Raw genomic sequence first — 15,929 nt, 5'->3', positions numbered from 1 at the left:
TCATGGGACCAGCAAAAAACTAGTTTGAAAAATATAGAAGACATTCAATTGCTTCCTGGGATCAATCATCAAGAGATTTCAAGAAACAATTCAAGGCCATGATCGGCATTAGGCCCGAGGCATCTACCTTGACCAATGTCTGACAGCAGCCAAATGAGTCACTGAAAAGTTATCTCACAAGGTTTAACTTGGAAGTCGCTCGAGCTCGTGACGTCGACGACAGTGGCCATTTAATGGCTGTCCGAGCTAGAGTAATGTCTGGAAGTCCTCTTTGGGAAGATATGCAAAGAAAGCCTGTAAGGTCCTTAACTGAGTTCAATCGACAAGCTCAGAGGTTTGTTAATGTAGAAGAGGCGAGGTCAATATTGAATATGACCTCTCAGCCCATAACTACAACAACAAACACAAACTCTGCCTCAACCTCGGCGGACCCTACGACTTCAAAACCCCCTGGGGACAACCCTTCTAAAAGAAAGAAAAATGAAGGGAATAATCCCAAGGCAGATGGGGGAAAGAAGAAGAAAGGGGAAATATACTTCTTCGTATACAAGGTGTATACTGAGCTCAATGAGTCTCGGGAGAATATCTACTTGGCTAATGAAAACCAGGTCCCTTTCAGGCGACCTAATCCCATGAGAAACCAAAAGGCAAAAAGAGACTCCAAAAAATACTGCAGATTTCATAGAGATATCGGACATACAACCGATGAATGCAAGAAATTAAAATATGAGATCAAAGGTCTGATCTCGAGAGGATATTTCAGGCAATGTGTAAGAAATCAGAACCCCAATTAGGCTTCCACCAGCCAAAGGGCAGCAGCTGCACCACTTGCCTAGAACAGCAACTCCCGAGCAAGGGAAGATGAACGACCCCCTCTGATAGATGGAGAAGATGTCATGACCATCTCAGGGGGACCCCATATTGCAGGGTCGGGCAGGATTGCCCAGAAAAGATACGTGAACGAGCTAAAAACTGGTGACGGGTCTCCCTACGAACCCGAACCCAGAGCTCTGAAACAACAAAGGGTTAAATCTCAACCCATAACTTTTACCGAGGATGACACATCTCATGTACAGTTCCCTCATAATGACCCGCTGGTCATCACCCTTCAGCTCGCGAACAAGAGGGTACACCGAGTCCTGATTGATAACGAGAGCTCGGTAAACATCCTCTACAAAGCCACTTTAGAAAAGATAGGACTCGCACTTCGCAACCTAAAAGCCTGTGCAACTACATTGTACGGCTTTTCAGGAGAAGGGATTGCCTGTATGGGATCCATCGAACTCCTTGTAACATTGGGAGACTACCCAGTCTCGATAACCAAGATGATGGGGTTCGTAGTGGTGGATATTCGGCCTATAACGTGCTGCTCGGGAGACCTGCCCTAGTAGGTCTGGGGGCAGTTTCATCCGTTAGGCATCTGGCCATCAATTTCCCGACTTCTAGTGGCATCGGGACTCTAAAAGGGGACCAGCTCGCAGGGAGGGAATGCTACAACATTTCGGTTAGAGGGAAAAATCATACAAGTGCACAAACACTCGTTGTGATCCAAGATAAGGATGGGACGATCTTCGAAATAGATGAAGAGATCGATCCAAGAATAGAAGAAAGGGCTGACCTCGAGCCTCTAGAGGAGCTCGAAGAAGTCGATCCCCCAAAAACTGTGAAGGTAAGGAAAAACCTTTCAGAAAAGACAAAGTAGAAATTAATTTTCTTTTTTAGGGAGAACCAGGATGTTTTCGCATGGTCACATTCGGATATGGTAAGGATATGTCCGAATGTAATAAGCCATGCACTTAACATCGACAAGAGCTTCCCCCCGAAGCAGAAAAAACGAAGACTCCTGGACGATGATAGAAAGAAAGCCTTGAAGGAAGAAGTCGACAGGTTAAAGGCGAACAGATTTATACGAGATGCATTCTACCCTGGTTGGGTCGCCAACCCAGTGTTGGTTCTGAAACCTAATGGAACATGACGAACTTGCATCGACTATTCCGATCTCAACAAGGCATGCCCTAAGGATTGCTTTCCCCTACCTCGGATCGATTAGCTCGTAGATGCCACAGTTGGACACAGTCTTATGTCATTCATGGACGCCTACTCTGGATGTAACTAGATCACCATGCATGCACCAGAGCAAGAGCATACGAGTTTTGTAACAGATAAAGGGATGTATTGTTACAATGTCATGCCTTTCGGGCTCAAAAATGCTGAAGCGACGTACCAGAGGCTTGTAAACAGGATTTTCTCCGAACAGATAGGTAACAACATGGAAGTATATGTTGACGATATGTTAGTCAAATCTAAACATAACAATAACCATGTGGACGACCTTGAAGAATGCTTCGCCGTGTTACGGAAATACAACATGAAACTCAACCCACAAAAATGCTATTTTGGAGTGTCGTCGGGAAAGTTCTTGGGCTTCATAGTAAACGCGCAAGGAATAAAGGTTAATCCTGACAAGATCCAGGCTCTAATTGACATGCCCTCACCTCGAAAGCATAAAGATGTCTAGAGCTTAACTGGACGGATGGCGGCATTGAGTAGATTCATCTCGAAATCTACAGACCGCTATCTTCCATTTTTCAACCTTTTGAGAGGGGGCAAAAAGTTCGAGTGGACAGAGGAATGCGAGCTTGAATTTCAAGAGCTAAAGAAACACCTCGTGGAACCTCTCATCTTGTCGAATCCTATCACAGAAGAAATCTTGTACCTATATCTCGCTACAACCGAGCACGCCATCGGTGCCATGCTCGTCCGGAGTGGCTCTGTGAGTCCCGGCAGCGTTGTCAATAACATACTCATCAACATGAGTAGAAATCAACAACAGGCACTCCCGAGTGGAAGCTGCTTTTTTTAGAATTGATCCGGCCGTCGGGAGAATCTGGACAACAGGAAGCAAAGGAGGGGCATCCACTGCAGGAATGTCAACCTGGGGAGAAAAGGTCGCTACTGAGCTCAGAACAATAGGAGCTGGGGGAGGAGTCTTCTCGGTCTGTTTAGGGACCTTAGCAGGCTTTCCAGACTTATTCGAGGCTCTCGGGCGCTTGCTTTGCTTGGCCCCCTCACCACTGGCGAGCATATTCTCGAGGTTGGAATCCATAGTACCTGCATGATCAAATCACATTAGAAAAAGATCCCAAAATGCTAAAATTAGCATAAAACAGACAGTTAAAAGAATTAAAGACAAGTGACAAGGAACCTAACTGGAACTCTCCCCCAAGCTCATGCTCGGCGACCAAGTAATTCCCCTATCTTCAGAGGAGGCTGGGGGAGTTCCTTCCCTATACGTGGAAGTCAACCTCGAAAGGTCCCTATAGTCGTTTGTCCCATATTGGACGACTATTCCAACTCAAACCTCATTCAGACTGTACATTGTGTCGTATTTTCCTAGCCAGCTATCAAACCTATGGACCCTATCATCTACCCAAGCCCATACATAAAAGTTGTCCCTATCATCTGGGCATAAGATCAGGGTGTCAGGTTTATGCTTAAGGAGGGAAGGAGACCACAAGGCCGAGCTGAGAATGACCTTACCTCTGTCACTCGAGCTCGAGGCCTCATCGTTGGCGTCATTCCCCGAGCATGGACTCCTGCGACGGCGAGCTGGGGATTGTGCCTTAGAGCTTCGCCTTAGAGGAAGCTTGTCGGTTGGGAGAGGCACAAACTCCCACTTGGTATACTTCTTGTAGGTGGTGACATCTGTTGATTGGTCCCACTCCAAGAGACCGCAGGCTCGAAGCTTATCTTCATGAAGATGATAAGACAGGGAGCGCCTGCTATATGGAAGCTGGAGCAAAGATCTTTGTGCTCCTTCATTGCGTCTGTAGGGGTAAGATGATGATATTTGGCTGAAGAATGGAACATTATGAGTAATTCGAGCCTAAGCAAAAATCGAGCACGAAATGAAAAAGGATCGTAAACTTATGGATTCGTCTAAATGAATAATATTTAGAGGAAGCCAGGTCGTCTGTCCAAAAGAACGCCTGCTTGAAGTTAGGAGGATGGTTGGGTATGTCCTCGAAGATCTTCTTCTCCCTAGGGTAGCTCGACAGGTAGTAGAAGCCATCTCCTCCCTGAGCTCTGGAGGGGTTGCTTTCCAGACAAAAGAGATATAAAATCTCCCTTGGCAAAGGTCCTTCCCACTTCAGCTCGTGGTACAGCGACCTCAGGGCTGACAAGACCCTGTATGAGTTGGTCTGGAGTTGAAAGGGTGCGAGCCCAACAAAGTCCAGAAAGTCCTTAAAAAAAGACTTCAAGGGCAATAGAGCCCCTGCCTTCATGTGCTCATGACTCCAGGCCGCGAGCTTCAATTTATTGTCAGGGCGGCCGTCTCCCAGGGCGTAACAACTTCGTTCATTGGAGGTCGGAGGTCAGAGCTTGACACCTCAGCGAGCTGGACAATCCTAGGTCATGGCGAGCTAGGATGTTGGAGATCTGTCCCAATGAAGAAACCGAGCTCCAATAATGCTCTGCCTCGAAAAACTCTCCCCTCGAGGTGGGAATGGCGGTCGGCTGCGAGGTGGATGGATAATTTGTTGATTCTTCCATCAGTGAGAAATTGAGTTCGCCCGGTTTGAAAGCGACCGTTACTTTAAGCGTAGGGTCAAGAGGAATTGGTCTGGGCTCGGGGTCCGGGTCTGGATAAATTGCGACTCTAAGTTTTTTCCTCTTTCTCTCTTCGACCTCGTCGATTTGGTGTCGAAAGTGAGCTCGAGTATCCTCTTGCTCACACCTCAATTCATGCTCACGAATCAGCCGCTGATTCCAAATAAAGGGAGACTCTGACTAGGAGTTGTCGGTGAATAAGGAATCACGAGTACTGACCCCCACCGTTTTTCCAAATTCTGCAACATCTAGCAAGAACGAAAAAAGGGTGAGGGCCAGGCACACAAGAAATCAAGGATAAAAGTTAAGATGGTTCGAGCTCGAATGCTCGAGACCATGGAATAAGCTCGATCAAAAGAGCGAGATCAGGTTCGGAAGAAACCTGAGCTATTAAAAGAGTCAAGCCCGAGTGTGTATTCGACGTGAAGGGGGGAAGGTGGATTCATTTTCGAGAATCCCAAATTTTTAGGGAAAGAGTTGGCGGTTACTCAAAAAGATGATATTTTTGAGAAACGTGCAGTTTAAAAACCCTAATTCCAAAATCCTATTTCTTAAGCTACACGAAACCCCCCATTACCAGAAAAGCTCCATTTTTACACATATCTACCTTAAATTTTTCAGTTAAAACCTTGATTCTAAACATGACAAAATTACTCAAATCAGAAAACTTGCTTAATGCAAAAGCGAGACCTTATAAATCTGGTAGAAACCAGGAATGCCATTTTTACAAAAGAAACATGTAAAAAGAAAAAACAGGTGAATAAGGATCAGAAACTTACACAATGTAGCTGGTGGATACAGAGAAATTGACAATTGAAGAAGTGGTTGCAGGAAAGCCTTCACGGAGTCATAGACGTCAAGAGATTTTTGTTTTCTCGAATTGGAGAACATGCAAGGGCAAGATGATATTTGGGTTCTAGTTTTTCTTTTTTCTCTCTGAAAGTTTGAAAGAGAAAGTGAAGAAGGAGAAGAGATGAGAGGAAATATATATATATATATAAATCCCAAAAGGAGGCCAAAGGTCGGGCTTATCTGAACCATTAGCCAGATTTTGTATCCGATCCGACGGTCAAGAACAAATGAAAGGATGGCGTCATAAAGTTGACAGACGAATGGACGTGGGCATGATACCAAGGCACTCAAGTACTCTGATTAATCAACCCCTAGCTGATGCGTGTCCACATCCGAGAACAATTGATGGTACAATTTCCAAGAAGGGCAGTTCAAAAGTTTCCTTCTCATAGGATTTGAACTGATACTTTTGAGGGGGCAAAATGTTACACCCAGATTTTGAGCATGAGATTGTGATCCTGAAATCTTGGCTCTTTATTTGTAACCTCAAAAGTGCTTTGAGCTCACAAATAGCCTGGTGTGACACTCGGATGTATCCCTGAACCATCCCTTGCCTTCTGGACTAGTTCGAGCTCGAAGCGGACGAGTTCGAATGTGGCGATATCGTCAATGTCTGCTTGCTCCGAGCATAGGCGAAGTTAGGCGACAAGCTCGTGATCGACTACTAGTCTCGGAGATTTGGTGAATCTCGTATCTGAGTTAATCAGTTATATATGAACATATTTATTGTTGTGCAATCCCAATGTTTAAGGGATATTATTCAATCTGTTATCCGAACCCACGTTTCATGGGACGTTATGCATTAAATAGCATTATATTAATTGACTCGCAGAATATCTTCCCGAGATATGTGGGAATGAATTCTGCAACCTCCTCTATAAATAGAGAAGGAGACTCCATTTGTAAATGATCGATTTCTGATTTCTTGAGAGAAAACTCTGGGTAACTATTCTCTAAAAAGTTTTCAGAAAACTCTCAAGTTCTAATAACATAGACTTGTGGACTAGGTAGATTTAACTGCTGAACCACGTAAAAATCCTCTTGTGTTCATCTTTGTTCATTTCCTCCAATATCTTTTTGTTTAATTGCTCTCCTATTTAAGTTGATAAAAAACAACGTCAACAACTATGCTATTTATTAATTTTGATTTTGTATATATTTTATGCTGTTTTTTTAGGCAGATAGCAAGCATGAGGCAATCACTACATTTTATAGAGGCTTCAAAATGCTATAAGAAGACTTCAACTAAAGGTCAGTCTTATACTGCCTTTTCTACATAAACATTTGCATATATATATATATATATATATAAAATACGTTTCCTTTAAAAAATAATATATTTCCATGTTTCAATTCCCCTGGACCTAACTAAGCTTTTGCTTGACAAATATTTTGGAATAATAACTTAATTTTTTTATAAGAAAAAGGAAATTTGTACTTGGGTGTATATCAATCTGGGTAATGTATTGAGATTTCTATCTGTATTTATAAATGAACCCTTTGGTAAAAATAAAATGATGAATGTTGTTTGGTATTATAAAACAAAGGGGTGTCACTTCGCCATTTTCATTCTGCTCAAAGATTTTTTATATTTAAGGTTAAGTTGTTGCTAACAATCTCACATTGGTAATGGGTAGTTGCAGTTGCTATCTCATTCTTAGATAATGCTGTGAACATTTTCATGGGCAATGGCAAAGATAATATGGCTGCTAGATATTGCAAGGTAATTCCTTTTTTCTTTTCTCTTCCTTTTAATTTCATATCAAATTTAATTTGTTTTATCTATCATGGATTTCTCAACTTAATTATTCACTAAAATCTTGTAAGTTTTCATTATTTGTTTATTCCTTTGTGCTTGCAGCATATGATGTCCTTATGTTTTATAACTGACAATTTTTTTATTGAAATTTAGGAGATTGGTGAGTTGTATGACCTTGAGCAAGACAATAAAAATGCTATGATATCTTTTGAACGGGCTGCCAAATTTTTTGAAATTGGAGGAGGAGCAACTTCTGCAAACTAGTGCAAGTTTAAAGTTGCACAGTTTTTTGCCCAAATTGAGCATTATGTTGTGACCTATACTATTCTCTTAAATCATGTAAAATCTTTATGGATATTGAATATAATAAGGTATGTGTACATTTGAAACCATGCTAAATACACATACATGCAAGGCATCGTTATACACATACATATAATATATTAAAAATAAATCCAAAGCACAATAGATGTCATGTCTTCTCTTCCTTTTTCTTCTATATTGGTTTGAAAGTAATCTATAAAAATTGTACTTGGTTTTCATACACAAAGGTTACTCGTTCTTGTAGTATGGATTTTACTTGCATTGGAATCTTTCTGGTGTGGTCCAATATCAACTTAAGATTCCATAACATGAGGTTCCTTAAAGACAAAAGTCTTGCACAATAGGGTGTTTAGTCAGAGCTAAGCAATTTTTTTCATCATCAAATATCTGAAGGCAATCAAGATATATGAAGAGGTAGCTCAGATTCACTTAACAATAACTTGCTGAAGTATGACATTAGAGGACATTAGAGGTAGCTCAGATATCACTTAACAATAACTTTGCCAGCTATGTAAAGGAGACATTGTTGCCATAACAAATGCATTGGAGCTATATCATTACAGAGGCTCAATTGGTTGTGTAGGATTTGGGTCCCACTTTCTCTAGAACTCGGGAGTACAAACTCTTAGCTGTAAGTGGTTAGGAGTAACATTCACTGTAAATCTTAGGAGTAACATTCAGTGTACATGTGGGCTATAAAGTTTTTTGTTAAAAGTTAGATGCATGTATATTTCTTTATTAGATAGATGCAAGTTAGGTGGTTAGGAACTAAAATATACTTATCAAAAGTCTTACTTGAACTTATGATCATTGTCTTATTGTATAATAATAGTTATTGAACAGTAGTGTTGTTCCGCATCTCAGGATTTAGCTTCTGCAATTGATGTGGAAAATGTTGCAAAATTCACCGTTGCTGTTAAGGAATTTAGTAGCATTACCCCACTGGTATATCTCTTTCTGTTCTGAACTTTTACCTTCACAACCTTAATCTAATAAAATCACACCATGTTATTTTTTCTTGTTAAATATGAAAGTCAGGATACATATATATAGGTATATATTTTAAAGTGGAGCTCAAATGAATATTTTAAGATACACAAGGAAGATAGTTTTCTTCTCTTGTGCTCTATGTATTTGGGAACTATTTTATTTTTCTTTTCTACAACTTAAAATAAACAAACAAAAGTCATCATTACTTTTTTGGGATATCACCTTTTGAAGACGAAAAAGATCTATGGTTTCCTCTTTCCACATTTCTACACCTTCCATTTGTTGTACATGTAAAGCTTTAACTGCTTGTGTAACATCATGATTTGTTGAATATTAACAGACCTTCCAAATGTATGTTAGTTTACTAGGATCTCTCTAATTACAAATATTCTGAGATCTTATGCAGGATTCGTGGAAGACTACGCTTCTGCTGAGGGTAAAGGAAGCTCTCAAAGCCAAAGAACTGGAAGAAGATGACTTGGTCTGAATTGATCTCTCTTAGATTGGGAATGCTACTCAAGGATTTGTATATAATAGTAGTAAAGTGTTCAGTAGTAGCTATTTAGTTCATTGATTTTCTATTGGTTATTCTTTTGATGAATATGACTATTAGTCCCCTTGGCATATGTTTTATACATCTGCAATGTTTCATAGGATTTTAAGCCTTCAAATGATTATTGTGTGTAATGTAGTTAACGAATAAAGATACCTTGTTATTGTTCTCAACCTTAGTATGATTTGGTCTTTTATTGTGGTAGATAAAAAGAGTTTCTCCTATTGGCCTATGTTTATGTCATTACCAATACTTGGTTTTCTATAAAAAAACTCTTCTAACATTTTCTCGTGGACACCAACAATATTATTTGTTTGATATTCAAGAGAATTTAAGTTGAACAAAATTGGATAAAGTGCGAAATGAAAGTTTCAAAATTTTGAAGTATTGAAAATGAAAACAAACAAAAAATTAGTCTAGTGTTTGGGGATCTTCTATGACATTCATTAAGTAACAATATGACAAATAAGCCTCCTGGTCCAAAGACGAGTTCAGCCCAAACCAGGTGACTTCTCTTTATTGGGCTACTTGCCCAAAAAGTCAATGCACAGTCATTTTTCTTTTGGACAAATGGCCCAATGATGGAAAGCCACCTCTTTTGGGTTGTACACGTCGTAGTTGTGTCGAATAATATGATGGACTTGGAAAGGAGCACTATATACATCAAATTGTTAACAATATTCTACATTTGTGTACGGTGTCTGTCAAGTGTTTTTTTAACCTTTTTTGTTAAAAGTGCAAAAATTTTCCACGTATCAAGTTCTCATCATTGACAAATAATTTTCATGGTTGTCAACTACTATTATAAAACGCATTAAAGTTTCATTATAGCGACACTACTTGAATCTTGATGCCCCTATAATGGCAATGCTTCACTAATTTCATGTCAATAAGGATAGCATCAACATAAAGTTTGAGTTGCTGACGTCGTTTTTCGTCAACTTAATTATGTAGAGTAATTAAACAATTACATAGAAAGAAAAGAAAAGAAAGAGATTTTTTATTCGATTCAACCGTTAAAATCTGCCTACGTCCACGAGTCACTATTATTAATATTTGCGTTAAAGTTTCGAGAAAGAGAAATTTCACAGAGTGTTTCTCAATACAAAAATTTTCATGTGTACAAATGACCAAATCCAAGCTATTTATAGACCTGGTTACAAGAATATTTTTCCCACAAGTTTAGGGAAGTTAAAACATATATTCAAATTTATATTCAAATGAATATTTGAATAATAATACAATTTAAATGCATTATTTAAATAAAGATCCCATAAAAATAGTGATTCAATACACGGTTTTACCTAATCCCAAAGAAATAGAGATTTTCTAACAACTTTTCCGTGTGTATGTGTAACATGTCTTCGAGCTTGAACACACTTCAACATGCTTTCGAGATCACGTAGCTTCAAGCTGATCATTCCATTTGTCACCGCCTCCTTTCTCGTTTAGTCTTTTGAACTCATCCTTTTGGAGGAGACTTCTGCCTTCGAGCCTGCAACTAATGCTCGAGTGCTGATGATATGACACTAGAACTTGTGTGTTTATTTGTGCAAGTATAATGTCAATACTTGTTGACTTTGAGCTTACACCTTACGAGCTTTCATTTTGAGACTATTTATTTATTCTCAAATTTTGGGTGTAACATTTTACCTTTTCAAAAGTGTTGGTTTGAATCCTATGAGAAGGACACTTTTGAACTTCACTTTCGGGGAACGTGCTTACCTATCACAATCGAGCGTGGACACGTGTCAATATGGGATTAGACATCGAGAATACTCAAGAACCCTTTCTCTGCACACATCTTTTCCCATTCCACATTTTGCCGCCAATCTTCGAGATTAAATGCAGTCCATTAGATTTCTTTTAATTCCCTTTTTACAATCCAAATCAATTTAAAATTGTCCACTTTTATCATAGTCATCACTTTCACTTCATATTCTCAAGAGTTTTCATGTTATCTAAGAAGAAAAGAAAATAAATTTCAGGAATTCCACAATGTCCCACTCGATCTCCCTTCCAAAACGAGTTTCCAAGGATTTCTTTACACAAATACTTCCAGTCTACTCTTCAATTCTCCCATCAACTACCAATGTGTAATTTTTATGATCTTTTTTCTTGTTGCGGTTTATAGATAACCCCTTTTTTTTCACTAGTTCTTGATTTAGTTCTTGAAAAGTTATCGAAAAATGGGTGCTTTTATTTATTACAAAGGAGTTTTTTAGGCTAATTTGTAACATAAATGGTATTTTTTTTAGATTTGAAAAGGTTACGTAGGGATATCGTGTAGGGCAATGAATAGGGTTAAGAAATAGGGTTTATATGCACACTTTTCAATGACAATACCTATTTGGGTAATTGCCCACTTTCCCTTGAAAATCGGGATAACCCTTATTAGAATTAACTTCCCACTTCGGGCGTGTAGACACTCTCGATGCCCCAAACTTGTATTAGCTCGGTTAGGGCATCCGAGTTGCCTTGCTTATTTTAAGCCTTCAGTCTTGAATTCTTGAGTTTTTCTAATTTTTATTCACCTTCTTCAAACCCTTTGTCTCAAACATTCGAACTCAAGTCTTCAAAAAAAAAAATTACATCCATTCCTTCTAAGTGATGGGCCTTCACATTTTTCTTTCTTGTTAGATGTCGCAGTCTTCAGAGAATCAGTGGGGGCCCGAGCTTGTGATCCCTTACCACCCACCATCACTCAAAATCAGTGGTTGATTCGGGAGGATTTTGTAGACGCCAGGTACCAGGAATTTGGAGGGAGCAAAAGGCGAGAACTAACTCTACGACGATGACTACTCATCGTCGTAGAGTCTTCGTAGAAAAAAAGGGAAATATCTTGTGTATAGCGACGCCATGTTGTCGCTATAGGGTACGGAGGGAACTTGACTGCCGAAAGTTGGTTGTCAATTTTCACTCCCCATCGCTATAGAGACCCATTTAATCACGTGAGCAATTAAAATTTTAGTCTATAGCGACAACATGTCATCGCTATAGGATCCAAAAAAATGGAGGAAAGTGGACTGCCAAAACTTTCTGTCAAAATTTCACTAGCTATAGCGACGACATGTCGTCGCTGTAGACTAGACATGCAGAAAATGAAAATATTCGTGTATTATTCCCTTATCTATAGCAACGACATAGAGTCTCACCGTTTGAGTGAAACAGTGCGTTCAACCTCGACGACGACTGTTTTATTATCTATAGCGATGTAAATCCTAAAATTGACATATTTTATAGAAATATCTTTTTATTTAAAAAATAATTTTTAATTTCCCTTTATTGTGATTTTCGAAATATCACTTTCCCAATATTGTGATTTTCAGAATACTAAGATTCCTTATTTAGCTTAAGTTTATCACAATATGATTATAAAGGGAAGTTGTATCTTAGTTATATAAAGTAAATATTCCGTACATACTTGAAATCATTTGTGGAATATTTGTATTTAATTTTTCGTGCAGCTCAAGATAATAAACTTCAAGAAACTGAATCTTTGATATAATTAATCATTATTTGTATCTTTAGAAATTTGATCTGACACAGGTATTAACTGTCTCCACGAACGTCGTATCTGTCGGATCTGAATCTTCTAAAAAAGACAATTCTTCATCAATCAAGAATATCTTCAAATATTCTTGCTTTTATTAGGAGATTCTTTCTCAGCCTTTCTGAGCACGAAATGAACTCTATAAATAAGCTTCTAAGGCATTGAGAAAAAGTGAACTCATTGGATGCATAGTTTGTAGTGAATTGTAATATTTGCTAGATTTCCTTATTTGTATTCAAGATCATAGTATTCACGTGATCTTGTAGTAAAATGAATGTTTAGTTTTTGTGGTAAGTTTATACCACTTTCATGAGTGAATACATGTTGTGATTTAAACACAATTTTTATAGTCTTCGGGAGAGGATTTTTCAAGCCTTTTGTCGGGAGGATGCAAGCACTCGTTGACCACTGAAGGGAGTTCAAGTGGTTGAGCGTTTCAATCAGAATCAGATTAGTGAAGAGAAGTACAATAAAGTTGTGGCAAATCTCAAGAGGGAGTCTTGTTTTGTTTAAGTCAATATTTTGTACTTGTGATTCTTTATTGATTGGTTTTATTCTCTAGGCGTGGCCCCAAGGATTAGGTTATCCGAAAGGGTTTCTGAACCTTGTAAAAATTCATTGTGTTCTTTATTGTTTTTGCACTGTCTTTTTATTGTGTTTAGTTTCTGTCGTGACAAATTCAGATTTTGTCCCGAAACTGAAATATGTTTCAACATTTAATTACCATTCTGCACCTTAATTAATTCACATGGTTTAATTAATTTGGTAATTACTAAAAACGGAATTTCAATTTGCTAAAGGTCATAACAATATGACCCCCCAGGCAGAGCCGTTCTTCTTCAATTTTCCTCAAACACAGAGATATTTCTCTGTGTTTTCTCTGCCGCCCTGCGCCGCCCTAGGAGTTCCGATGCCATTTTTGGCCCTCCATTTTTAAGGTTAGTTCCTTTATACCCTAATAATCTAGCTATTTATTTTAAATTTAGTTTTTTTATTATTATTATTTGTGTGTATTTTGTATGTTTTTGTAATGGGTTTGTTAAACTTTTTATTGATTTATTTTTGTTTTCAGATTGTATTGGAGCATCGTGAGCCTTTGCCCAATTCATTGATATCATCCCGAGCCTTTGGGTATTGTTTGTAATCTTTTTTTTTTGTGATTGATTAATATATTAATTGATAAATGTTTGTTAAATTTTTTGTTGTTTTCTTATTTTTTCAGATTGCATTAGATTCTTTGGATATCTTCTCTAGCTCTTGGGTATTGTTTCCAATTTTTCATATATATATTTTTTGTTTTTTGATTATTAGTGTATTGATAAGAAATGATAGTTAATTTGTATACATAAATAGTTTTTAAATTAAATTAGTATGTTTGTTAATTTTATAGTTAATATGATATTAAGTTATGAAAAATTGTTAGTTTAGATTAATTTTTTGTTTTGAATTGTATATATATGTTAGGTTATGTTATCCAATAAATTAGCATTGGTGACGTGGCAAATAATCTCTTGACACGTGTCTGATACCTGGAAGCATCTGCTAGAGTATCGACCAGGAGACACAGTAGAGGCAGGGCAAGCCTGTCTTACCCGCGACCAGTCTGGTTGGTAGTTCCGCATACGAGGCAACATTTATGGGAAGATCTTTATGAATCCCGAATTTATCTCATACAATCTTCTGGATACCCGATTATTCAGGGAAGAATATCTGTAAAAATCTCTTAATGACCATCCTTGAGCCTATAAATAGCAAGAGATAGCTCAAAGGAGGGGACCTCTCTCATTTTTTAGTCATTCAAAACTATAGTGATTTTCCAAGTAAATTTGTATTGTTCTTGAGAAGAAGGTGAAACTCATTGAACCCTGGTTCCTTGATCATCCTTCTGATTTTACATCAATATTATTCTAAGTGGACGTAGGTCATTACCAAATCCTGGGGCCGAACCACTATAAATTATTGTGTCTTCTTTACATTTGTCATTGCGTTCTTCTCCATACATCCGTCCATATCAATCACGTTTTGACTCCGTGTCAGTTGGCCAAATCTTGGGTCAACATTCTGGTGCATTCATTGAGAGATTGATTTGTTGCTGTTAAGAAAACCAATGGCGAAAGCAGGAAGGAAAACTGGGCAGGCAACTGCCGCTGCACCGTCGAACCCACCACCTCCTCCTCCCCCTGCAAGCATGACGGAAGATGAGCCGCAGCTAGATTTTGAAGAGGAAGAAATGGACGATGCGACGCTAAAGAGCACCCTGGGCGCGTTGCAGGAAGAATTGGCTAGTCTGAGGGCCAATCAAGAGACTGCCGCAGAAGTTATGGTGCGGCAACAGCAGGAGATTGATCGACAGCGTGCGGAATTGAGCGAGAGACAGGCGGAGGTGGATCGCCGCCAGACTGAAGCCATGGCCGCCCTCGAAGCAGCCTTGCTGTTGGCTAGAAATCAGACCGCACCTGCCTTGCAGCGTGACCAACCCACGAATGGTCCACCCCAGAAGGATCCCAATCCTAGCCCACCAGTTCAGCCTTCAAGTCCGCAAAGGCCCGAGCAGCCTCAGACGCCCCATGATGATGTCCCGTTGGACCCTGAGGCAAATCCACCATCCCAAGCTGCTCGGGGTAATCCCCCGCAGCAAAGGCAGAATAGGACCGAGCGTCAGCCTCGTAGTCCTAGGCGCCATGAGAATGACAGGCCAAACCAAGCGAACAGAGGTCACTACCCTCCTGGTAACAGGAGAGACTCGGAGCTAGGCTCTGCGGTCCGTGGACCCCCACGGCATAACGATGCACGGGGACACCGCGACCAGCGCAGGCCACCCTCTAACGCTCGGGGCGTTTCTGCCAGAGACGGGAATAGAGGGAACAATCAGTCTCACCAAAGCCAGTTAAGGTTCAGAGATGGCCATGGGTACAATGAGGCCGACTCAGGCAAGGGAAATGCTGGTGGGAGGAATGGAGAAAGAGGTAAAGGCAGGAGCCAAATACCTCAAGGTGACCAGCCAAATAGACAAGATGCTGGGGGGCAGCCCAGACAAAATAATGTCTTCAACCGGCTCGGAGGTAGCGAGCAGCGAAGAAGAGAAGAGGACCTGAGAGATGTACTCAACGATCGTCGAGAAAGGCACGGCGAGAACATCCCCCCAGCCACAGAGGCCACCGCAATTCCTGCCGCAGTGCAAGCCCAGATAGACGCACTCAATCAAGCTGTGCAGCAGCTGGTCGGAGGAAGAACTTCCTATATCGACCACGACAGGAGAAAGGGTACTCCTTTCGTCCAGAGGATAG

The 15,929-nt window shown here is 39.7% G+C and overlaps 1 pseudogene; it reads left to right on the top strand.

The window, feature by feature from the left end:
* Positions 1-254: 254 nt before the first annotated feature.
* Positions 255-13,874, top strand: LOC133800231 (alpha-soluble NSF attachment protein-like; annotated as a pseudogene).
* The last annotated feature ends 2,055 nt before the right edge of the window (positions 13,875-15,929 follow it).

This window comes from Humulus lupulus, chromosome 9 (assembly GCF_963169125.1).
Source record: "Humulus lupulus chromosome 9, drHumLupu1.1, whole genome shotgun sequence".
NCBI lineage: Eukaryota > Viridiplantae > Streptophyta > Magnoliopsida > Rosales > Cannabaceae > Humulus > Humulus lupulus.
The sequence above is the reverse complement of the archived record's forward strand: the minus strand, read 5'-3'. Positions and strand labels throughout refer to the sequence as shown.